Source organism: Tauraco erythrolophus, chromosome 2, assembly GCF_009769465.1.
Source record: "Tauraco erythrolophus isolate bTauEry1 chromosome 2, bTauEry1.pri, whole genome shotgun sequence".
In the NCBI taxonomy this organism is placed as follows: domain Eukaryota; kingdom Metazoa; phylum Chordata; class Aves; order Musophagiformes; family Musophagidae; genus Tauraco; species Tauraco erythrolophus.
In genome coordinates, this window is record NC_141466.1 from 122,135,021 (window position 1) to 122,141,020 (window position 6,000).

The window sequence follows — 6,000 nt, forward strand, 5'->3', positions numbered from 1 at the left end:
CACTGACATGTTTACAATTGTTTTAAACGCCATAAACTTCCAAGGGCAAAGTCGAGCAGCTTATTTCCATTAAAGTCACTGCCCTGGTGTGGGTTTCTTTTCTTTTACTATCACATTTATTAATTTAGGACCCTTCTCAGCTTCATCCGGCCCCATGGAGCTTTCATTTCGAGAAAGGCTCGCCAGCTCTTGCTGTCATGGCACTTGGCAAACCCGGAGCAGAGAGGTTGCAAACCTGGCTTGGGGAAGAGAAAATGTTTTTGCTAGCTCTCCCTGACCTCAGCTATAAGGGTGGGGGGTGTTTAGCAGATACCAGGGCACTCATGCAAAGCTTGCTCTGTAAGCAGAGCCACCTGCCCACTGCCTCCCTGCGTTCCATCCCGGAGCCGTGCAGTCACCGTCAGTCCTTGTACCCATCTCACACCTATCTGGGACAGCAGACCAGTGGCCTGACTTTAAAAAAAAAAGCACACAAAAAAAAAGTGTACAATGAAACCTTTTAGTTTAGGCTTTGGGAAAAGAAAAAACTGTTTCTAATGTATTTTTTAAGATTTCCTAAAGTTAGGCTTCCCCATCTCTTTTTGCTTTGAAGTCACAATGTTTCTCCTTTCTACAAGAAAGGGTAGAAAAGGGGAGAGAAAAAGGGTTTTTTTTCCTCAATATGGGCAGCAGATGCATGAGAGAGGAATACCACATCCTTTCCTGAACATGAGACGAGATGTATCATTTGAGCCGAATGAGGAACACGCTTTCACCCCATCCTCCTTGCACCCCTTGAAGTCACAGCCATCACCTGCAAGGTGGGTTGAGGGCACAAGCGAACCTTCAGCTGGAGCACTAGCCCCAAAACAACCATGCCAGGACAAGGGTTCTCCATCCACAGCCAGGCAGGGGACACTTTGGAGTGGCTCAGCACCCATCAGAGCACCCAAGCACACGTTTCCTCTCTCCTGAATGCTGTCTGAGCTCCATGGCTTTGCAGTGTTGAGCTCAATACTCCAGCAAAGGGAGATACTCACAGCCTCAACCACACCAAACTGGTTTTCCCTGTCTGGGAGCATCCACAGCAAAACCCGAAGAAGGATTTGGCCTCCAGGGTCCATGTCTGCATTGAGCGCTGCCTGTTTTCAGAGGTGTGAGCTTTGAAATTGGCTCTGTAGAGCTCTGTAAGTGCTTTGCTAAGCTTAAATCGGGTTTCCCCGAGTTACCGAGGTTGGTAGGAATCAGTTCTACATGGAAGTAAAGGAAATGAATGGGGTTTTGTGATGGGTTTGCTTCTGACTCGATTTAATGCCTCTGATGTTGGCATCACCTACTTTACCTCTTTCTTGTGCAAATATACCTGTGCTTACCTGGTTATTATTTGTCATTTCATCCCTGCCATGGTCAATTATTTGTGTTTGCTAGGTCATGCAATACAGAACAAAAGCGACAAACAAATAAGTAACATCTGCAGTAACACTTGAACAGGTAAATAGAGGCTGTGGTCAATGGTTAGCTGTGGGTTGCCATTTGCCTGAGCCAGCAGTTTCACCTTCCACATGTTCGCAGAGAGTGAGAAAGTGGTCATCCAATCCGACATCTACCTTGGTGAAGCATCCTGCGCTGTGTCGCATCACGCAGAAAGCCCCAAGTGAACTAGCTGACCCTCATATGATGCTCATGGGAAAGAGTCGGTCACAGTCATGGTGCTCTGTCCCCTGTGAGTTAAAAAACACGGCAGCCAAAACTCAGATCTTGGCCCAACAGCCAGTTTCTGAGTGGCTGGGTAGTGACAGGTTCTCTCTTATTGATGTGCTCACCGCAAAGCAATTAAAAGTTGGCAGCCAAAAGAACCCCAGAGCTTGTTGTCTAAAGAACATATTTGCCTGCAGTTGGAGTTCATACTTCCCCCAAAGTCCAGGCTGAGAAGGCTTGTAAAGCCTTTCAGACCATGTTATGTACCACAAAACTCATCTTGGTTGCTTCTTAGAGGAGGAAAAAAAGGCATGAAGAAGGGAATGCTCCCAAAGGTCCCTTTCCCAACTGCAGCACTGCGGGAACCCCTTACACAGCAAGTCGGGTGATGATTCCAGCGTCACCATCAAGACAAAACCTGCCTCTGCCTCCTCCTTTCTACCCCACTTCCATGGCCCAGCGATAGGTCCTACGTGGTGCTGCACTGCTGCTACTTGAGCAGAGCTCAGTTGCGTTGCAGGTAAAACAGTCTCGACCTGGGCAGTTTTGACTTTATTTGTTTTACTGCCAGTTAACAGAAACTTCTCTTCATTCACCCTTTTGGATATAGAACTGTTTGGATGCTCAGGCGTGAACTGGTTGGGTGATCCTACATAAATTAATTCGACTCTCATGCGTGGATTAGTGGGGTGCCCATTCATGAGCTAATCAGGGGCTCATGCACGAGTCATTTGGTTACTCATGCATGAACAGAAAGAACGCTCATGCGTAAGTTAATCAGACGCTCATGGGTGCATTAATTGGTTGTCCAGGCATAGATTATCAGGGTCCTCATGCAGGCACTAACTGGGTGCTCATGCATGAATTAATAGTGTGCTCATGCATGCAACTAATTGGTTGCTCATGCATGAACCTGTTGGGTGCTCCTGTTTGAATGAATTAGTGCCCATGGGTGAATGCAGTAATCCTTGCAGTTCATGCCCAACCCGTTCCTCTCCTTGAAGCTCATCCTTAAAAGCTGTTCAAACACAAATCCATTATCAACTCTACTTTCAACAGTGTCGTAATCTTGATACACATCAATTACAAGCTCCACTCTTCCTCCCTGCAGACCAGACGGAGGGATTAGCACTGAAGCAACGTGTGCATACGCTCACTAAAATTTCACTCCATGCCCTCGGGAACCAGAGTCCAGGAACTGTCAGCGTCACAGCCTGAATTTTTATCTCTTATGAGCTCCACCCCTCACACAATGGACTAGACTATCAGGGTCCACATTATCAAAGTCCAGATATACGTTGTTTTGATAACTTCACCCCTTATCTCTGGGGACCAGGCTGGAGAGGCTAGTGTTGTAAAAACCTGCATGCAATACTTGTTGCAAACTTCATACATTGCTCCTGCAAAACATTTAGCCAGGAAGGCCACAGCGGTCGGAACACATATCCATTGCAAACTCTACCCCTTGCACTTATTACAGATGTCAGGCCTTGTCCCTGCACGACAAAACTGAGGTCATTACGGCAGTTTGAATATATGCACATTACAAATGTGTTCCCAGAGCTCTGCTCTCCCACATCAACAACTTCGGTTCTCCTGCTCCAGCTCCCCAGCTCAGCACTACGAGCTGCTCGTTGCCCACAAAGGTCCTCCCTTTGCAGAGAGCGCTTGTTAACACGTCTGCACTCACGTGTAAGTTGTTCAGGTGCTCATACATAAATTAATTGAGTGCTTAGGCTTGAATTACTTTAGATGAGAAAGCACAAACTCACTGTGCACTCATGCATAAGTGAATTGGATGCTCCTGCATGGACACAGGACACCCGGCATTTATACTTAGCATGAGCAGAGGCTGCACAGCAGCCAGCCTTGCACAACCGACCACATCAGCAGTGGGTCTGCTTTCCAGTTTGGGTTATTTGGCTTCTCTTGCCTCCTCCTCATGGTGCTGCATGTGCAAGCATGGCCCTGGCAGACCACAATCTGCATTTTAGGTCAAGCTGTTGATGTTTCACCAGCTGCTTCTGGGCCTCAGAGCTCCTGTAACCCTCACAGACAGGTGAGAGAAAGACAAGAGGGGATTGAGGTATCAGATCTTGGGTGATATTTTCCACGGCCGTGACATTAGTGAAAAACACTATGCATTCAAACACAGTGTCACTCTTCGATGCAGTCAAACACAGATTTGGCAACGCCAGGGCCACCTCTGGATTCCTTTAGCCATGTTAGTTAGCACCTTGCTCGGCAGATGTCAGTGCAGACACTTGCAGAGTCACGACGTGGCCCCTTGTAGGAGGCACAGAGGCATTGAAGCAATGCCGAGAAGCCGGAAGGGGATGGGAGCTGGATCCATCCATGTTGGGCTGCACTGCTCACGTACAGCTTCCTTCTGGAGCCTGTCCTCCAGCCTGGTCCACAGCCAACGTGCCATCCAGGAGGCTTAACATGTGAGCCACTGTCAGTGTGACCTGAGGACACTGACTTTTGGTGGCTCTTCAGCTTCTGGCTGTCCGAGGTCAGAAACGCTGGGGATGGGACGCGTGGTGCTCAAGTCACCACTGGGCTTCAAAGGCGAGGAATTGTCATGCTGACCCAAGGATGTGTCTGGTCCAGATCTGCTTGGTTTAGGAGACTTGGAGACTTGGCCTGTTAACAGAAAGCTGGTGTCCTTCCAGAAGGGCAAGTCGGCCAAATTACAGCAGGTAGTCATTGATACCAAGCAAAGTTATGGTTGCAAGGTAGAAACTCCTTGAGGCTTGGTCTCCATCTTCTTGTGAACTGTGTATGATGCTAAACGTGCTGTTCTGGGTGAACAGCACAACACAACAGCTAATTCCCTTAATCCCTCTGGGTTGAGCATGAGCTAAGCCTTTCTCCAAAGAGCAGCACTCAGTTGGCTTCACGACCAGGCGTGCAACAGCCTCCAGATTTGTATGTCTGGTGATGGCACCATTAGGAGACAACCAACCTACCCTATCACAGATACAAACACAGGGCCTACATATGAAAACCAGAATTATTTTGAAGCCAGGATCACTGAGCACAGCGGGAACATGAAATTATCACCATGGAGAAGTAGCCTTCAGTGCAAAGCATCACAAAGTAATTTCTTCTATGGCTCTGAAAAATGATTTACAGAAGCTGTAAACACATCACATACATGAACACATCTCGTAATGTGGTTACTCCGTGTGAATACCCGGGGATGAATTCCTCAATATGTGAATTGCTCAACATGTTGCACGTCTGCATCTCAGCAACATCCACAAAATCTGCAGGCAGAGCCCTCGGGCATGCTCCTGGCTGATGCCACCAGCACTTTGTCTCCCAACTCACTGATTTCAACAAAACAGGATCTTTGGCAGTTTCTGAAAGCCTCCCCTATGACTCTGCTTAGGAAAGGCATTGACCAGTGTTGGACAAGCCCTGAGGACCACCTGGTGCACCACGGCAGGACACGGCCCATTCCTTGTCCCTGGCCACTGCGTCCTGCACAGAAGAGGCTCTCGCTGCCCAGGAACAAGCACTTTGGGAAAGCTAAGCGTTAGGGATGCGTGAGCCAAAAATCAAGTACTTTTTCACTGTATTTAAAGAAAACCTCTGTAATGGGGAGAGGAGGAGTTATGGTAATAGAGGGAAATCTGAGGGCGGGCAGAGATCTGCTTCCCATCGCAAAAGGCTGCAGGAGGGGGTTGCTTTGCCTGAAGACAGGATTAGCTGGCATTTCAAGAGGAGGTGGTTAGGGGAAGTAGTCGGTAGGAAAATTCACATGCTTCAAGCATGTACTGAAGTTCAGGAGCAATTTTCACACACCTCTGAAATATTTCCCACTTGACAAAGCCACAGTGAATCCCAATAATAACCAGAGGAAGAGACTGATGCCGCTTCATGTGGCATCCCATCAAAAAGCTTGGAAGCACTCTGGTGGAAGGACTAGGAGGTTGCCAGAACAGGTATTTCTTGCTGCACTTTCTTCTTGAAGCAAAGAGACCTCGTCATACACATTGGTGGACACCGATATCTGGAGACTGGGCAGGCCCAGTAATATTCCATGCAGAAAAAAGCATGATATGTGTAAAGATCATGAAAGGGCTTGCAAAGCAGTGGTGATGTCTATTTACTCAGGGGCCACCAAAATCCTGAAAGTCACAGGGCTGTGAATGCCAAAATAATTCATCAGGTGGGAAGAGGAAGACTTCAGTAGTCAAAGCCAACTTGGCCACTGAGGGAGGATTGAAGGGTCTTGTAATAAAAGTTTAGGCTTTAAAATTTGTCTGTGGCCCCAGGCAGATGGTCTCTGCGCAGGATGCTGGGTCCTGAGGG